The sequence below is a fragment of the Tupaia chinensis genome, unplaced genomic scaffold (assembly GCF_000334495.1).
Source record: "Tupaia chinensis unplaced genomic scaffold, TupChi_1.0 Scaffold150330_1, whole genome shotgun sequence".
NCBI classification, from domain to species: Eukaryota; Metazoa; Chordata; class Mammalia; order Scandentia; family Tupaiidae; genus Tupaia; species Tupaia belangeri.
This window is the reverse complement of record NW_006210169.1, coordinates 84,019-96,940: the sequence shown is the minus strand read 5'-3', so window position 1 is coordinate 96,940 and position 12,922 is coordinate 84,019. Positions and strand designations below refer to the sequence as shown.

Here is a 12,922-nt window from a genome sequence, read left to right as displayed (position 1 = left end):
TCTGGCTTGCGAGCCCAGCCGCCCTAAAGTGAAAACCTCTCAAAAAAAAAAAAAGAGCATTACTAATGAATTACCAACTATATCTTCAGAAAGAACAAACAGTGATAGCATTTACTGGACTGAAATTACTATAAATATTAAAAAACCTTAGGATATTTATCTAACCACAAGTCAGACTTACTTAAAACAGTACTGTCCAGGAAAAATATCCTGTCAGTCACTTATGATATGCATTCTGGTGTAGGAGATCAATTAAATTATGGCACACATAAACATGTTGAAACAATGGGGCTGGCAGGTGACATAGTGGTTGAGGGGCTGGACTTCCACATGAGTGACCATGGTTTGAGTCCCAGACGTGGTGTCTTGGTTTCTCACTTTCCTTTCTCTCCCTCTGGTCAAAAAAAAATAAAAAATTAAATTAAATAAAAAAATTACAAAAAAAAGGTGAATCATTTTTTTTTGACATAAATAAGGCAATGACAAACTATTACTCATTACTAACTTTTCTGATATAAGCTATAAATTCTGTTCTTTCTGAATTTTTTAACTTATTTTTTTAAAGAAATTTTTGCCTTAGGATATGTGTTCTTGCCAGAGAGAGAGAGAGAGAGTCTGAGACAGTGTAAGAGAAAGTGATAAATCATCCCCAGGTGGGATGCCCACACCATCATCCCTTCTCCTGTCCTCCTGGAATCTTGAGCATGCATACACACACACACACACACACAGGGAGTTTCAAGCCACCAGGCCTGGGTCTTAAACCACTGTGAGCCATGTGGAAGTCCAGCGTATAATTGTTACACCAACTGCTGACCCCTGACTTCTTTTTTAATTTAATTTAATTTATTTTACATTTATTCACTGAACACCATCACAGCATACGAAATGTGATTTCCCATCCAGAATACACTGAACAGTGGCTAATGCCAGGAAAGATAATTTTTGATCCTGGGATGTACTTCCTGGGATTCTCCAAATACCTCATTAGTTTATAATCTTCCCATGTGATGGATGCCTTTGTTCTTATTAGCATCTCTGTAAGAGAATTCAGGGTCCTGACCTGTTTTCCACTTAAAAAGATCATGGAGATTTGGGCCAGTCTTGTGCTTGCCTCCCTTTTCCATGGTGTGCCACTTAGCACACTTCTAAACAAAAATATTCTGGCCTAAGGACAATGGGTGACATGGTGGTTAAGGCACTGGACTTCCACATGGCTGACTACAGTTTAAGTCTGGGACCCAGAAGCTTAAAAATTATGTTGCATACACGTGTGTCATTTGTACATTTCAAAAGGAGAATGGTTTGTGGTGTGGCCCTCCACCCTGGGAGTGGGGGATTGATTTATCTACTTTCCCTCTTTCTGTCTCTGGTAAGAGCACATATCCTATAGCAAAAAGGTTAAAAAACATTGCTTTTTTCAACCTCACCCATATTTTTAATATTATATTTTTTAAATTTAATTTAATTTTATTTTATTTTATAAATTGAATCACCATACATCACTACAGCTTGTACAGTAAATTTATCCAACATGAATACAATTTACATGAGTTTAGTTGAAGACACTATACACATTATCAACAGATAATCTGTGTCCCAAAAATGTCTTGCCTCTCTATTTTTTCCTGGATTCCTTTCCTCACACTTTTCCCCTCCTCCTACTCCCTTACCACATGGTGTCCAGAATCCATGACCATTTTCCATGATTCTACATCATCCATTTTTATTTCTTTGCTTTTTTTTTTTTGTCCTACAAATGTTCCCACTCAGAAGCTGGTCATCCTACTCTTTTTCCTGAAATATTTTCTTTTATTTTCATTCATAAAATTTTATTCTACTCACATAAACTTAATAAACATGTTCTTACCATGTATGCTTGGATTATTGATAAAAATTTTACAAGGCATTAAACAAACGTGGTCATCTTCTCAAGTTAATTCCCTGTTAACTATTTTTACAACACATGCATGTTAGACAAGTATCAACAAAAAAATCACAAAAGTTAAAATGGTATAAAAGTGAAATACATGTTTTGTTTTGTTTTACTGTTGTACTTGATTTACATAAAATAATTGAAATCAAGCCATTCATTTTCACTGCATCTTTACTTTTATATTTCTTCTTAGGTTTCCAAAAACATTTAAATACAAATAAAATGATTGTAGCAAAAGTAATAAAAGCAAACAGTAGGTAATTTTACAAATAATAGAATATGAACCATTTCTGCCCTTATCCAGAGTCAATTAGGTCACAACTTTGCCTAAAGCAACACTTCTCAGGGGTAGTTAAAGGTCCACACATTGATGTTGAGTATCCCATAGACACACGTGGCTCAGCATGCAGTATCCATGGGATGTTTGTTTCTATCACAGCCTTCTAAGTGCTCCAAACCCTAAAGTACCCACAATAACTACACTTGTGACCAGAACAAATTATCTCTTTTATTTCCCATCAGGACAAACCAAAATGTAGGCAGTTTTCTTTGCTTAGACATCAAAGCAGTTTTAAGCCTGGCCTTTGTGAAGGCAAAATGTACCAAGTGTACTCTGTCAAACATTTACAACTTGTATACAAATTCTACATCACCATATTGGCCATCTAAAGATGAAAACAGATAACTCCCTAAATGGTAACTGATTTTATTTCCTTAATATTAAGTATAAAAACCACAGAGTAATATAGAAATTAAAATAGAAGAAAAATAAACCTGTCCTAAATGTGAACAATAAATTATTTGTGGGACAGCATAGATGACAAATGGTCTACTATGTAAATTTTAGAATGAGACAGACAAAAGTTGGAAGTCTGATTAATTTATCCCTCCTTCTCCTGCCTTAGCTTTATCTCCTTGGGTATCTAGTGTTCACAAAATGTCAACTTGTGTCTTAGTAACTGCATTATTAGTGTGCTGTCTTTGTATGACTCTTAATGTATCAGGTTCAGCAATGACTTCATCAGAAGCTGTCTTTACAAGAGAACAAGCTTTCTCTGGAGAGTTCAGAATCTCATTAACAGAACACAGAAAAGTTAAGGGCCAGACCCAATCTGATAGGATGTATGGGTCACATATCCTTTTTGCTGAATTCAAAACTGTTTTGTTATGCTTCTGACTGATCCTCAATCCCTTTCTTATCATCACCATCAGGAACCTCAGCCAAGTAACAGTAGTAGTTGCCTTTCACTTTCAAGTAGAAGATTTTACTCTCTTCTCAGGAAGCATGGGGGATCAAGCACTTTTCCAAAATAGATAGTGCATCTTTGCAGGTATCTATTAGCAGGCATCTCTTAAGTATCAATTTTCTCTGTATATTCTTCAGCTATCTGACTTTAGGTGCTCACTGCTCACAATGGGATTATAGAAATGTGCTTTATAGATAAACCTTGGGTGTCTAAAGGCCGTCACCCTATATAAACTATAAAGGATGGTCAAACCTCAATCCCTCCTCCATTCTCCTCTCAGGGTTTTGGGCATACATGCACATATGCCTGGCAAAATTTTCAAGCTTCCAGGATCAGAAGTCATACTTAACATATACTGAATGTCTGCACTTTATGACTGAAGCTGATTGACTAATGGTTGTACAAACACAAGAGATGGGTGTGAATGTCAGATGAGGTGTATGTGGAGGAGGGGGGCCTAATGAAGGACATTTGGAGAAGGGATATGGAGGTAGAGCATTGACGGGATGGGGAAGTGTGGTGTTATCGGTTGAAGATATTTTGATCAACAGGACTGGGGAGAAATGTTCACATATTGAAATGTTCACATTTTAAGCTAAACAATGCAATGGAATGTATATACAAAAAGAAATAATTTTAATAAAAATATATTAAATAAAAAAGAAAAAATAAATAATTAGAATAATGAATAATGATTGGGAAAAACATAGAAAAGATATTGAATGATGAAGCAGGGAGATTAATGTCTCTGTATTGACTGACATGCATGGCATCCCCTTTTGAAAAAGCAATGTAATACACTGTAAAGTTATATGTAATCCAATGTAATATAAAGAAGATTATGATGATAATAAAAATAAAAAAATATTAAAAAAGAAGTCATACCATGGTCAACCATGTAGGAATCCAGTGCCTTAACCACCATGCCACCTGCTGGTCCCTCAGTAATATCTTTTAAAGCACAATAAAAAAAGCTTCCTTTACAGGCTCAAAATATATATAGGATATGTGGTCATGAGAGCTTGCAACAGTTCAGGAATATTAGGTTCAAATCTTAACATAAAAAGGACAAGTAAGAATTTATACCCAACGAGCAAGATGAGAGTAATTGGATAGACAATGATTAGGTGGTGGGACCAGCAGTTAGTGTAATGGCTATATCGCTGGACTAGCACATAGTCAACTGCAGTTCAAGTCCCGGACCTGGTGGCTTAAATTCACACTGGGCATGTGTGCATGTGTGCCCAGGATCCCAAGAGGAGAATGGAGGAGAAGGGATTGAGGCTTGGCCATCCCCCCTGGGGGGTGATTTCTCACTTTTTGTCTCTCTGTCTCTCTCTGTCTGTCTGGCAAGCACATGCGCCCTATAGCAAAAACCTTTCCAAAAAAAGAAAAAGAAAAGAAAATGACTAGGTGTTGAAGTGTATATCATGCTGGGTGAAGTCTCTACACAATATAAATGATGTATATCAATTTAATGTATGAGTAATCATTTTAAAAATTACTAAAAAAATACAGGTAATAGAGATACTGATCAAATGCATTTACATATATTATATACATGTGTGCAGGTAGGACTGGGAAAACTTTCAGGAGCCTGATTAGTTTTTCTCTTAGTTTATTTAACTTTATTAATCATTATTATTTACAACTTTATCAGGGAGAGAGAGAGGGTGGGGGGAGTGAAAAAGCAAGCCTCCAGGTCTAGGACTTGAACCATAGTTGGCCATGTGGGAGTCTAGCGCCTTTAACCACCATGCCACCTGCCACCTCCAGGAGCCTGATTACAGTTTAATGAAGCAGGGGACAACAGGTGGCATAGTGGTCAAGGCACTGTACTCCCATGTGGTCACCATTCAGTTCAAAGGCCCAGTGATTTGAACCTTACTTTGTGCTCCAGTGACTGGTTTCAGTCTGATTTTAGCCCAGCCAATGGGAAATCTTAAATTTTTCTGAGACTAGAAATGTGGGCATGGTGAACATTCACCAGACCACAGAAAGCAAAACCACAGTATCTCCAATATGCAGAGCTCATTTAATATCTACCTAGAATGGGGTCTAACTCTTACCTCACCTCATCATGGAGATTAAGGCAGTTGCATCCCACAAGACTGACTATGTGGGTTTGAGACCTGAATTGAGTAGCTTGAAAAACATGCCAGGTAGGTGTGCCTGCATGTCCAATAATTCCAGTAGCAGAATGGAGGAGAAAGGATTGTGGCGTGACCATTCCCCCAAGTGCTGTTGTCTCACTTTCTTTTTCTCTTTCTCTTCCTCTCTGTTTCACCATGGTGAGTGCACACATCCTATAACAAAAACAAAAACAAAAAAAAAAAGAAAATCATAAGAACGAATTTTTAAAAATTGGAGTTCTGATTGCATAAAAACTTTAGTTTAACATACTTTATTAACTAATCAGGGGACCAGCAGATAGCATAGTGGTTACATTGCTTAACTTCCACATGACCAACTGCAGTTCAAATCCTGGGCATGGTGGCTTCAAAATCAGGTCAGGCATGTGTGGGTGCATGCCATGAGATCCTAGGAGGAGAATGGAGAAGAAGGGATTGTGGCTTGGTAATCTACCCTGGGGACTGATTTCTCACTTTTTCTCCAATGATCACACATACACTAAAGCAAAAAATTCCCAAAAACAAAAATTAGAATTTTGAATACTTAAATTAAGGTTGAGTATTAAGAAATTAAGACCAGAATAATTTTATAGAGAATGGAGAAATATTTAAAGACATACATAAGAGTAATGAAATCTGAAACAAAAAAGGGGAACCATATATTTTTGAGAGTTTTTTTGCTATAGGGTGCATGCGCTCACCAGAAAGACAGAGAGAGACAGAGAGACAGAAAGCGAAAAATCACCCCCCCGGGGGGGATGGCCATGCCACAATCCCTTCTTTTCATTCTCCTCTCAGGATCTTGGGCACGCACGCACACAGACCCGGTGTGAGTTTAAGCCACCGGGTTTGGGACTCAAAACTGAGGTCAACTACACAGGAGTCCAGCAACATAGCCATTATGCTAACTGCTGGTCCCTGAAGTAATATTCTTTTAAGAGCTGAGAATCTCCAAATGGAAAATAAACAATTATAAAGACCAGTTCACTGCATAGAAAAATGTATTTGCAAATTAGTAAAAAAAAGACATGGTGTAGTCAATAATTGACTCGAAGATCTGAATTTAATGTGTTATTATCAGAAAAGAAATTAAAAACACTTTTTTTTCAGAATTAATGTAACAGTGTATAAAACTATAGAAAAGCGAACAAAAAGTACCTGAAATTTGACAAATGTTAAGAGACTGGCAAGCCAGATACTATTTAGTTTTTCTTTTTCCTTAAATAGTTTATTTAATTTTATTATTATTACTATTTGTTTAATTTACAACAGGGCATCACCTGTGCTCACCAGATAGCTAGGAGAGAGAGGAGAGAGAAAGCAAGCCACTAGGTCTGAGATTTGAACCATGAACAACCATGTGTGAATCCAATGCCTTAGTTACCATAGTACTGTTTCCCTTCCAGAGACTATTTTAAGATTCTAGAACTTAGGGAAAATTAAAAATCCTTCAATCATGGTTTCTGGACCTACAGAGAAACAAGATGACTTGTGAGGTACATTCAATTATAGAAGGGTTGTGAAGGTTAGTATAAGCATGAGGAATGTGACTCATAATTAAGTACCATTCATCATAATAGTTCCAAAGGTGTATGATACCAATGCTCTTATCACAGAAAATGTTGGGACCAGCAGATGGCATAATGGTTACATGCTTGGACTCCCACGTAGTCAACCACAGTTTGTTTCAGACCTGGCAGCTTAAAATTTATGCTGGGTGCATGTGTGTGTGTGTGTGCCCAAGATCCCGAGAGGAGAATGGAGGAAAAGGGATTGCATTGTGTCCATTCCCTCTAGAAGTGATGTTTTGCTTTCTGTCTCTCTGAGAATGGAGGAAAAGGGATTGCATTGTGGCCATTCCCTCTAGAAGTGATGTCTTGCTTTCTGTCTCTGTCTCTCTCTGTCTTTATGATGAGCACACACATCCTAAGGCAAAAACCTCTTGAGGCAAGCAAATACCATAGTGGTTACATCGCTGGACTCCCACGTAGTTGACTGCAGTTTGAGTCCCAGACCCAGCAGCTGAAGCTCACACCAGACACACGTGTGTATGTGCCCAAGATCACCAGAGGAGAATTTAGAAGGGATTGTAATGTGGCCATTTCCCAGGAGGTGAACCTCCAAAAAAACAAACAAACAAACAAACAAAATCTGTAAAAAAAAAAATAGAATGTGAAATATTTCAGGTGACATACGTGTGAACTACTTTGTCCAATTGTTTCATGTTATATTTAAAAATCCAAAAACTACTTTGCATTTTATAATTATTATACATATAACTTATATGTATTTTATAGATATATACATATCTGTAATTTTCCTTTATATAATTTTAAAAATGTATAAAAACGGTCAATGTGTTCACTCCTCATTCACATCCATAAAAATATTTGCTAACTTCTCCGTACATAACGATCCTCCTTTAAAATCTCCTCTATTCAGGTGACACCATGATCATCCAGCTAAATGAGACCTTTTCTCATCACGAGTCCCTCAAAAACTGTCTTCATTGTTTGGACACAATTTGCTTAAACGGAGAGAAAAAACTTTTCAAGGTCTTCTAGAGCCCTGGGAACATCATCCGTTGGAGCTACATGTACCATTCAGAATCTCTGAATGGCAGTCTAGGCCTAAAACTCTGTGCCTTGTGGCTTGGCTGAATTGTTTGCCCTGAATCACATGACTTAAAAGGATTTCCTAATGCTGTCGTCTCTGCTTAGGTATCTATTGAAGAACTACCAATATATGTTGGCCATGTGTGTGAGTGAGTGTGTGTGTGTGTGTGGTGTGTGTCCCAAATCCCGAAAGAACAGAGAAGGAATTGCAATGTAGTCATCTGCCATGGGGGATTGCTTCTCACTTTCCCTCTCTTTCTGTCTTTCTGTTCAGTGATTTCACACACCCTATGACAATAATCTATAAATAAATAAATAAACTGGGGCAGCAGGTGGCCTGGTGGTTAAGGCATAGGATCCCATATGGCTAACTCTACAGTTCAAATCCTATACCCAACATCTTGAAAAATACACTGAGCACATGTATATATAACCAAAGTCCTGACAGGAGAGTAGAGAAGGGATGGCTGCATAGCCATCCCCCTGGGGGGTGATTTTTCACTTTCCTTTCTCACTGTTTCTCTGAAGAGAGTGCAGTAGCCTTATATTAAAATACTAAAATAAGTAAATAAATATGACATATACCTACTATTTTGCCATTAATAATTTTTTATAGGAGGGCTGGCAAGTGGCGTGGTGGTTATAGGTGTTGGATTTCCATATCAAGTCCTGAACCTGGCTGCTTGCTTTCTCTTTCCACTTCTGTCTCTCTGTCTGGTCAAATCGAAAAATAATAATAACAAATAGAATTAAATAAATAAATAAGTCTTTAAAATAAATTTAAAAATAAATAAATTGTTCTAGGAAGCAATTAATCAACTGGGAATTCTCCCCTTTGTACTCTGCATTAGCAAACCCCTTTCACAACTCATGACTGTCGCTTCATGCTCTGTGCCTGGGAATTTGCATGTTTAGTTTGGCATTTGAAACTCTCAAGCCCACCTTTACTATCATTCACCCATTCCATTGTTTCTGCAGTTATATTCTGAGAACTGAATAAATAACCTTTCCTTTCAAGCAGTCAAACTGGCCCAGTTGAATCCACCTGTGGCTCTCTCAACTCCTTAATTAATTAAGTCTTTTCTTTTCTTTTTTTTTGAAAGGTCTTTGCTATAGGGTGCGGGCACTTGCCGGAAAGACAGAGAGAAACAGAGAGAGAAACAGAGAGCAAGAAACCACCCCCCTGGGGGGATGGCCTGGGACTTGAACCACGGTTGACTATGTGGGAGTCCAGCAACACAGCCATTACACTAACTGCTGATCTCTTAACTCCTTAATTTATTACTTTGGCATTGTCTTTCAGGACAGACTGTGATATACGGGTAAGTGCCTCATCTACTTTATTCACTTGTATTTCTCCTAAACTGTCTCCTGCTCACTGAGGACACATTAAGCATATGATAAACCTACTGCAAATACTGAACACCTTGGCACTGTCCTGAGGTGTCCACCCTTCCAGGCGGTGTATGAGTGTTAGTGCTGCCCTCCCCACTGTAGAGAAACTCACTGGCTGTGCCTTTCTGGAAAACAGCTCAAAGAAGTTCCTTAAAGGACTTTATACAAGAGCATACATAGGTTAGCAAAGAAAGTTAATACTGTACTATATACTTTAATTTCCATGATTTCACTTTTCTTTGGTTGTGAAGAAAGCTATAAACTCTGTGAACCATGATTTCATTTCCCTGATAGACCTGACAATTTGGAAAACACACTGGGTGTGTTTGTTCATACATATGTGCCCAAATCCCCAAAGAAGAAATGGAGAAGGGATTTCACTATGATCATCCTGGAGGAGGGTTCTTTTTCCCTTTGTCTCTCTCTCTCTCTTTCTCATGCACCTTCTAGCAAAATTTTTAAAACCCATTTTAAATAATTCTTTGCTTAGTGCTTTATAATTTCTTTTCTAAGATATAAAATGTTTGAAGGAACATCATCAAGATAGCCAAGTAGCCAAGTTCCTTTGGACCATTCTTCTGTGTTCTTTCCTTACTACCTTGATCCTTTGCTAGTTAATTACAATTTACTAAATCTTCTACAATACTAAATACATGAATATGGAAGATGGAAATAAAATGTGTCAGTACAACTGCACATTAAAAAAAAAAGATGGAGGATATTGCTGATGATCTACCTGTCAATGTGATAAACCATGTTCAAAGATTTCTGTGTATAGATTAGCTTTTCTTAATTATATATCTAAAACTTTCTTTAAATTTCAAAGTCAATTTAAAATTAGGTCCTTTTGGGACCATGAAATGTCTCCTGTAGGTCCCTGCAGGAACTCAGTCCTTGGAGATCTGTCTGCACTAGGTGTGGACTACGCTGTCCACACTCAGAGACATTGATCCCTGAGGCAGGACTTTGAGTTTGAACTTAGATCCAAAGCTGAGCCTGAAGGCAGCAAACTGAAAACTCCTGCAGAGGGACACAGCTTCTTAGGAACCAGATTTGTTGTGTGTGATTTTTGTTCAAGTGTAACTGTGTCTTTAAAGAAGAGTTTAAAGTCATCTGTGTCTGTATTTCATCAGTGCTGAGAGGTGAAGTCCAATCCAACCCTTTATCCCTGACCAGCGATGTGCTTGAACACCAGTGAGGTGAGCCGTGACATCTCTACTCAACATCACAAAGTCAGTCTCTGATATGAACAAAGCTCTCCTGGAGCTAGTTTGGGACCCTTTCCCCCCTAGTGGCTGGCAGTGAGTCCATGCTTAGGGAGAGAATGACACTCTCACAGTCTTTCATATTGATCTGCTTAGGCTCCAGCTGCTTTGAGCAGTTGAGGGCCTGGTGCATTGTGGACAAGGATACCACCTCTGATACTTGAGTTACCCAAGTGTGAAAAAGCCCCATCACTGCATTGCTCACCTGACTGTGGATCACAATAGGGATGGTGCCATACAAGTACTGTTTTGTGATAGTTTTTGTCAGTAGCTGGTGTTCACCTGTTGTACTGTGGTGACCATTTGAACAAGGTTGCCTTGTGAAATCCCAGAGACCTGGATAGTGGCACAACAGTTCAGTTGACAGGATTAATCCCCATGGTCGCTTCTGTGGGATGGTGACTAAGATCGGATGTGTAGGGGCCAGCAGGTGTTATGGTGACTGAGGTGTGGGATTTCCTTTAGCTGCCCACAGTTAGAGTCCTGGACTTGGAGGTTTGCATTTTCACTTTCATTCGGTCTCTCTCTCACTTTCTGGTGAATTAAAATAATAATGATGATGATAAATAAAATCAAATGAATAATTCTTTTTTTAAGAAAATCTGGAATGTGTAGACAAGGAGACCATGGTTATGCGAAGCAACCTGTCTTCCTGAGTGAAGGCATGTCGGAGCTGTGAGGTGCCAGGCTTGGGCACAGGGGGCAGTGACCTTACCTGGACAGGTTCTCTGGAATCCAGGTTCCACCAGAGTGAGCAGACAGCACTCAACATGATTGGGAGAGTCCTAGCACTCCCAGAAGAGAGCAGTCCCATAGTGTCACTAACACAAGGCAGTCCTAGTCCATCTTTTCCTAAAAGTCTGCTGTGTTAATTTGCTTCCACACATAGGATCAATCCTCCTGGTGAGCCTTTGTCTAGTTCTCCCTGGGAATGTGGTACTGGGATGGAATAATGATTCAAAGAGATGGTGGCAGACTGATCTCAGCCAGCCTTGTCTACAGTCCTGTGGTATGGATTGTGTTTAGGAGTCAATGTGATTGCTTCTACAATTGTGCACAGGAACAAGGCCACTCTGCAATCCCTTATCCTTCATTCTCCTCTTGGGATCTTAGGAACATGCATACACACACCCAGTGTAAACTTAAGCCACCGGGTCTGGGCCTCGAACTGCAGTGGACTACAATGATGTAGCCATTACACTATCTGCTGGTTCCCATTCTAATCTTTTTCTAGATAGATTTTTTTTTCTATAGGCTACATGCATTCATAGGAGAGACAGAAAGTGAGCAATCACTCCTTAGGGAAAATGACCATGTTGCAATTCCATCTCCTCTATTCTTCTCTAGAGATATTGGGTATGAATGCACATGCACCCAGCTTGAGGTTTAAAACACTGGGTCAGGCTGTACCAGCAGATGGAATAATGGCTATGTCGCTGGACTCCCATGTAGTTGACTGTGGTTCTAGTCCTGGACCTGGTGGCTTAAACTCATGTTGGATGCGTGAGTGTGGATGCCCAAGATCCCAAGAGGAGAATGGAGGCTTAGGGATTGTGGCGTGGCTATCTTCCCTGTGGGGTGATATGTCATCCTCTGTCTTTCTGTCTCTCTCTGTCTTGCTATTTCTGCCAACAAGCAAGCTTATGAAGACATGAACATCAAAAAGTAGCTGTAGGGCAATAAAAAAAGGACACTGAGTCAGGGACTTGAACCGTGGTTGACTATGTGGGAGTCCAGTGACAAATCTATTATGTCATCTGCTGGTTTCCCATTCCAATCTAAATATTTTTGTTTCTGCTAGCTGGCTGAAGTCTCTGCTTTCTGGAGTGTCTTGATGTTTTAAATTGTGTTGATCTGATGTCTCCCATTTTTTTTTCCATGCCAGAAAATTTTATTATACATTTTTTATCATTTAAATTTACAAACATATTAAACATTTGACTTAAATGTGTAGAAACTGCCTAGAAATTCAAACCAGAATACAATTAAATGAAGAGAACAAACAAAAGATACTCATTTAAAAAAAGTGATTGTTGCTTCCAGCACTTTCACTTGGTAATGTGTACTCTTAAAAAGTTGTGGGGTCGAGAGGTGGCATAGTGGCTAGGCACTAGATTTCCACATGGTCAACCATGGTTTGAGTCCTGAACACAGCATGCTGAAACTCATGGTGGTTGTGTGTGCATGTGTACCCACAGTCTTGAGAGGAGAATAAAGAAGGAGAGAAAGCAGTGCAATTTTCCCCCTGAAAGATGATTTCTCTCTTTGTTCCTCTGGTGATTGCATGAACCCTGTAGAAAAGGTGTCTCTCCAAAAAAAAAAAAAAAAGTTT

General features: G+C 38.8%; 1 pseudogene; it reads right to left on the bottom strand.

Annotated features, from left to right (window-relative positions):
- The window catches only part of LOC102495352 (rap1 GTPase-GDP dissociation stimulator 1-like), a 114,826-nt pseudogene that overhangs the window by 20,166 nt on the left and 81,738 nt on the right, over positions 1–12,922 (bottom strand).